The 7,159-nt window shown below is 38.1% G+C and overlaps 1 pseudogene; it reads left to right on the top strand.

The window, feature by feature from the left end:
• Window positions 1-2,966: 2,966 nt before the first annotated feature.
• LOC103540979 (5'-nucleotidase domain-containing protein 2 pseudogene) lies at window positions 2,967-6,921 on the top strand (annotated as a pseudogene).
• Window positions 6,922-7,159: the final 238 nt, after the last annotated feature.

The raw sequence follows: 7,159 nt of genomic DNA, 5'->3' as shown, positions 1-7,159 counted from the left end.
GTGACTCCCCTCTTTGATAATAATCTATACGTCATTAAGATCCCTTATGTCTAGACATGTTTATAGGCTTCTTCCAGCAGCCTATTTATGGACAGTCTACAAAGCCTACCAAGATATATCATAATTTAAGAGAACAGAGAAACACTATTGATAAACAAAGTCTTAAAAAAAAAAAAAAAACACTAACTTTGCTGAAAGCATGTATACAAAATAGATTTGCCCAGCTGATCTCCAGTGATTTGTGTCACAGTGCTTTGGAGAAAATTTACTGGAAAAAAATTTTAAAGAACTGTTTTTCCTTCCAACAAACAAAAGTCCAGGACCAGATGACTTCATTGGTGAGTTCTACCAAACATTTAAAGAAGAACTAATACCAATCCTTCTCAGACTCTTCCAAAAAACAGAAGAGGAGGGAACACTTCCAAAATCATTTTATGAAGCCAGAATTACCCCGATACAAAAACCAGACAAGAATGCTACAAAAAAAGAAAATTATAGACCAATATCCCTGACCAACGTAGATGCTAAATTCTCAACAAAATATTAGAAAACCAAATTCAACAACATATTAAAAGGATTATACTCCATGATCAAGTGGGATTTATTCCAAAGATGCAAGGATGATTCAACATTCACAAATCCATCAATATGATATACCATGTTAACAAAATGAAGGATATCATCTAAATGGATGTAGTAAAAGCATTTGATAAAATTCAACATCCTTTTGTGATAAAAACTCTCAACAAAGTGGGTATAGAGGGAGAGTACTTCAATCTAATAAGTCTATATATGACAAGCCTATAGCCAGCATTATATTTAATGGTTAAAAGCTGAAAGCTTTGTTTTCCTCTAAGATCAGACACAAGACAAGGATGCCCACTTTTATTCAACATAGTAGTGGAAGTGTTAAGCTATAGAAATTACACAAGAAAAAGAAATAAAAGGCATCTAAATCAGAAAGAAAGAAGTAAAACTGTCACTGTCTGCAGATGACATGATACTATATATAGATAACCCTAAAGACTCCTTAAAAAAACTGCTAGAATAAATGAATTTAGTAAAGTGGCAGGATATAAATCAATATACAAAAATCAGTTGTGTTTCTCTACATTAATAACAAACTATCAGAAAGAGAAATTAAGAAAACAATCCCATTTACAATTGGATCAAAAAGAATAAAACACCTAGGATTAATTTTAATCAAAGAGGTGAAACACCTATACACTGAAAACTATAAGACATTGATGAATGAAATAGAAGAAGACATCAATAAATGGAAATATGTTCTGAGCTCATAGATTGGAAGAATTAATATTGTTAAAATGTCCATATTACCCGAAGCAGCTTACAGTTTCAATGCAATCTCTATCATAATTCCAGTGGCATTTTTCATAGAAATAGAATAAACAATCCTAACATTTGTATGGAACCCCAGAAGACCCTGCATAGCCAAAGCAATCTTGAGAATCTTGGCAATGATTTTTGGGATTTGACACCAAAAGTAAACACATCAAAATAAAAAACAAATGAGACTACACTAAACCAAAAAACTTTGCACAGCAAAGGCAACAAAAGGCAACCTACCAAATGAAAGAAAATACCTGGAAATTATATTTCTGAAAAGGAGTTAATATCCAAAATATATAAGGAACTCATACAACTCAATAGCAAAAACAATAATCCAATTAAAAAATGGGCAGAGGATCTGAATACGTATTTTTCCAAAGAAAACATACAGGTGACCAACAGGTACACAAAAAAGTGTCAAAATTACTAATCTTCTGGGAAACAAAATCAAAACCACAATGAGATATCACCTCCTACCTGTTAGAATGGCTATTACCCAAAAGACAATAAATAACAAGTGTTGGCAAAGATGTGCAGAAAAGAGAACCCTGGTGCACTGTTGGTGGGACTGCAAATTTGTGCAGCCACTATGGAGAACAGTATGAAGGTTCCCCCCAAAATTACAAATAGAACTACCATACGATCTAGCAGTTCCACTTCTGGGTATTATCCAAAGAACACAAAAACACAATGTTGAAGCGATATCCACACCCTCATGTTCACTGCAGCATTACTTACGATAGCCAAGATATGGAAACAATCTAAGTGTCCAAAGATTGATGAATGGATAAAGAAAATGTGGTATGTATATGGAATGGAATACTATTCAGTTACAAAAAAGAAGGAAATCCTGCCATTTGCAATAAGATGGGTGGACCTTGAGGGCATTATGCTAAGTGAAATAAGTCAGAGAGAAAAAGACAAATACCTTACAATCTCAACTTATATGTGGAATCCAAAAAAAAAAAAAAAAACCCAAAAACTTCCAGTTATAAAATAAATAAGTCCTTGGAATGTATTGTACAGCATAGTGACTATAGTTAATAATACTGTATTGTATACTCGAAAGTCGCTAAGAGAATAGATCTTACAAGTTCTCATCACAAGAAAAAAATTTGTAACTATGTGTGGTGATGGACGTTAACTAGGCTTATTGTGGCGACCATTTTGCAACATGTACACGTATCGAATCATTATGTTATAATAGTATGGTCTACTTAGTTTCAGGTGTGCATGTCAAGTGTAAATGTCAAGTATATCTCAATAAAAAAAGAATTGAAGCAAAAAAATAATAAAGTAACTATTTTGTCACCCAAAAGTCTTTTAAGAATTTGTGAGGAAAAGTATTCTCTCCTTTTCAGGAGACACCAACTGTGGTAGCAGCAGAGGACATAGTGGCAGAACCTGTGAGAACAATGCTGTAAGGAATGGCTTGAAGCATCCAGGGATTCCTGGCAAGCTAGTTGGCAGTACTGGGGTAGTGTAACAGCAGACTAGACGTGTCTTGACAGTAAACAGAAGGATGCTTTTCTTGGCTTTGGGAATCAGGGGAGGGCTTGCTGATCTTACTGATCAGTATAAGCCTTGGAGGCCAGGGAGTTTGAGAAAACTCGACCATGGAGGACAGGAAACACCTACAAAGAAGAGTGATTCTGAAGACAGTTTCAGGTCTTACTCTAGAAGGTAGAGGCTAGAACCAGAAAACTCATGGAGCTATTGATGTAAATTTAGCGATGTGTTTGTTTCTTGGTGCAATAGCCTAAAGATTGTTGAGCTTGGATAAGAATAGCTATAAAATAAAACAAAGTTCCTTTTCATACTTCTCTTTATTTAATCCTATAGATCAATACAATATACAGGAAAATTGTCTCAATAAATTTTAACAGCAAAAAGAAACTGCGCATCAGAGAGCATGACTGACATAATAGACATGGCAGTTGTAAACGATAAGGCATGAATTTGAAACCAAATAGATTAAGAAACAGAATCCTTGTTTTCTGATTCATAATTTACTACTTTTCCATTTTCGCAAACTCTAACTCCATCAGAAATTGTGAGCTTAGTTTTAGCAATTTCACATCTTTTATACAAAATATTGTAATTTTTATACAACTCAGTCATAAAAGCAGCAGGGAACTAAGCACATTTAATGTAGAAGAATTCAGTTTTTGAAAATCACAGAAATCACACACTATTTTTCTTTTTCATTATAAAAACAATATATCCTTATATAAAAATTCCAAACCATATAGGAGATTGTAAAATGAAAAGTAAGAGATTCCAAACCCCAGAAACCTCCAAAAATAACCTCATTAATGGTTTCTTGTGGATTCAGCCAAAAATGTTTTACACAATTGTATTTTTGACACAACATCAATCAAATAAACACACTGCTTTTTAATCTTTTTCATGTAACTATTTAACAAATCGTCTTGGGTATATTTCCCATGAAAATATATGAATTTACTAATATATCTTTATGTATATATTTTTCTACTACAAAGAATGGTGCTTCAAATTGTCTTTTTGTTTTCCATGAAAGCATAATCATAGAATAAACTCCTTAAGGTGGAATTGTGTCAAAGGGTATGTGTGTTTTCAATTTTGATGGTCAGTGACAAAGTGCACTCTAAATATGCTTAAATTTCTGTCCATAGTATATGAAAGTATTTCTTCCTTATACCATGGCAATCATATATATAATATTTCATTGACTTAATGTCTTTAATTGTATATGAAGTTGACCAAGTTGAGCATCTTTTCAGACAGTTTTGACCATTTGTTCTTTTTTCCCCCCTGTGAAGTTCATGTTTATAATTCTTGAACATACCTGTTCCATCCTATTTATTTAAAATGGCTATCTTTATTTTTCTTATTGATTATTGAGTTTTTATAATGTATAAAATGAATCTTTTGTGTATTATCTCTTGTAAATACATACCCTGAGTTTTTTTACATGTTGTAAAAATGAAAGTATTATAGCTTGTTTTCATTTATTCGTATATTTTAAAATTATAAAGTCTGCTCTAAAAAAGTATTTATTCAGTAGTTTCTGAGTCTAGAGACATGATAACCCCCTCAAATGTTACGAAAAGAAAAAACAAATCCTTCTAGTATTTTACGATTTGTGTTTACATCTTTAATCAATTTGGAATTTTACTTTTCAGTGAAAGAAATCAGGTATGGGATACAACTTATTTTCCCCTTAGGCTCCTTCAATATAGCAGCACACCTTACCAAATAATTGATTTTATCCCCACCGATTAAAAAATGCCACATTTTTATACGCCACTCACCACATAGATTTGGGTTCTTTTTTTTAATCTTCTAATTTTCTGTCAACATTCCTTCATTACTAAAAATTGTGTTAACATCAAATGAATTGTTAAATTTATGCAGGAAATTTAATTGCTTATTAATTGTATCAGATTTTATTAGCAATCCTTTTATTCTTACCTGTTTCTTCTCTTGAAAAATCACTTATTAGGAAAACATAAAGTCAATTGATGAGAACATAGGAGACTAATGTTATGACTTTGGGGACAAGTAATGATTTCTCAAATAGGACATAAAAGTTAACTATAAATAATAATGAGTTATATTAAAAATTAAGAATTTAAATTCACCAAAGGACATCATTAAGAGTGTGAAAAGGCAAGACATCATGTTGAGAAAAATATTTGCAATGCATATAACTAAAGAGGACTCAGATAAAGAGTATATAAAAAGACTCCCACAAATCTTAAAAAAAAAAGTTTATAAGAAAAATCACCTATAATAATCACTTCAAAAAAGAGCATATCCAAATGGTCAATAAATGTAAGGAAAGATATTTGCCCTCATTAGTTATTATGTACATTTAAATTAAAACCATAGTAATACCCACAGTCGGAGAGCAATGGACCGGCCTACCCACCAACCGAGGGCAGAGCAAGCGGCTCTCAGCAGGCACGACCGGTGCGGGTCTCTGGCAACAGCTTGATGCTGGCTGCTGAACAGGGACCACAGGAGACCTCCAGCTGCCTCGTTTTTGCCCGCCTGCCATGACTGCAGCCCTCCCATGTTCAGAGCCCACTGCCTGCTGGCAGCGCCAAGCTCGGTGCACATCTGTAGGCTCTTCACCAGAACGTGCAGAGACTGGCGCGTGACCACCTCCTTGTCCCACCTCCATCCCGCCCAGGCCTTCAGTCTCCTGAAACCGGCAGCCATATCTAGGCCAATAAGATCAGCCTGAGTAATGTGAGGGCTACAGCTTTGGCTACAACTACATGCTGCTCCATAGACAGATACACTGCACCTGGAGATGTACACTGCCACATGTGACATCCTGAGTGATCACTACAAGTACCCGGAGAGGATTCGGAACTATGACTACAACCCCAACTTTGCCATCTGCGGCTTCCACTACAACATTCAGAAGAGCCTTTTCTGATGAAGACTGAGGCTTTCCGTTACGAGCAACTGGGGACTGCCTACTGGGGCCTCCAGTTTTGTGAGACCTGTATGGGGGCACCCACTCCCACTGTGGCAGATAGGCGGTTCCAACAGCAGAAGTCCCTCCATCAAGCAGTTCGTAGATATGTCCTCGCTGCCGGAGACGGCACCGCTCTCCCAAGTGGTGGACCGCTTCCTGGGCCACAACCTGGAGTTTGACCACGCTTGCCTCTACAAGAGTGAGACAGATGCCGTTGGAGACGTGCACGTGAAGGGCCTCAAATACGAGTGGATCCAGTGGGACAGGGAGAAGTACATCTCCAAAGTGGAGGAAATATTCGCCGTCTTGAGCGCCTGGTCCATGGGAAACAGCTGGCCTCATCACCAACGGTGTTTTCTGCTTCGTGACAGGGGGATGTGGCACGTGGCGGATCACCACTGGCGTTGACTCTTCAAGGAAGTCATTATACAGGCAGATAAGCCCAGACTTTTCACCTACTGGCGCAAGCCGTTCAGAAACCTCGATTAGAAGGGCTCACTCGTGTGAGACTGTATCAGCGCCCTGGACAAGGGCGCGATCTATCGGCAGGGAAACCTTTTGGACTTCCTGTGCCTGATGGAATGGTGCGGTCTCTGCAAGTTCTCCTTCAGAAACCGCCTCTACAGTGACCTGGCAGAACTCCTGCTGCCGCACACCTGGCGTGAGGGCATCATCATCCCCAAGCTGGAGTGCAAGACGCGCATCATCAACGCAGTGCAGAACCCGCACTCACTGACTCAGCAGCGGCGTTCACCAGACTGCTTAGAGCACAGGCAGACCTTCCAGGACACAGAATCGCAGCAGATGCGGGGTGCCTGGATGAAGGCATGAAAGGAGCTGAGGTGAATCACCGAAGTCCTGTTCAACACTCAGTTTGAGAAAGCATCTTCAGCAACTTCCACAACCCCACCTCTTCCTGCGGTGGGACGTGCTCCTCTGCATGGCCTCCCTCAGCTGCCTGCTGACAGTACCACGTGGACTTCACCTTCTACCTGCCCTGCACTCCCATGCAGTGCAAGGCGCCCCTCTGGATGGACTAGCTCTGCACCCGCTGCGTGGAGACACCTTTCTTTGGAGGCATGGCCCACGTCTGCTAAAGGTACCTTTATTGTCAGGGACCCGCCCCCACCCCCACCTGCCCCACCCACTCTGGGCATCTGTCCAAACTATAAAAGCGGTCTTCCTCCCGGAAAAATAAATAACAAGAACAAAAAAGCACATTTCACAGCAGGCATCAGAATAGCTAAAAGAATGAAGATATCAACTGTTGGCAGGGATATGGAGAAACTGGTGGTAGGAGTGTAAATTTTACAACAATGTTCAAAGACTAGCAAT

Source organism: Equus przewalskii, chromosome 4, assembly GCF_037783145.1.
Source record: "Equus przewalskii isolate Varuska chromosome 4, EquPr2, whole genome shotgun sequence".
Classification (NCBI taxonomy): domain Eukaryota; kingdom Metazoa; phylum Chordata; class Mammalia; order Perissodactyla; family Equidae; genus Equus; species Equus przewalskii.
Note: the sequence above shows the minus strand (reverse complement) of the source record. Positions and strands in the feature narration are given on the sequence as shown.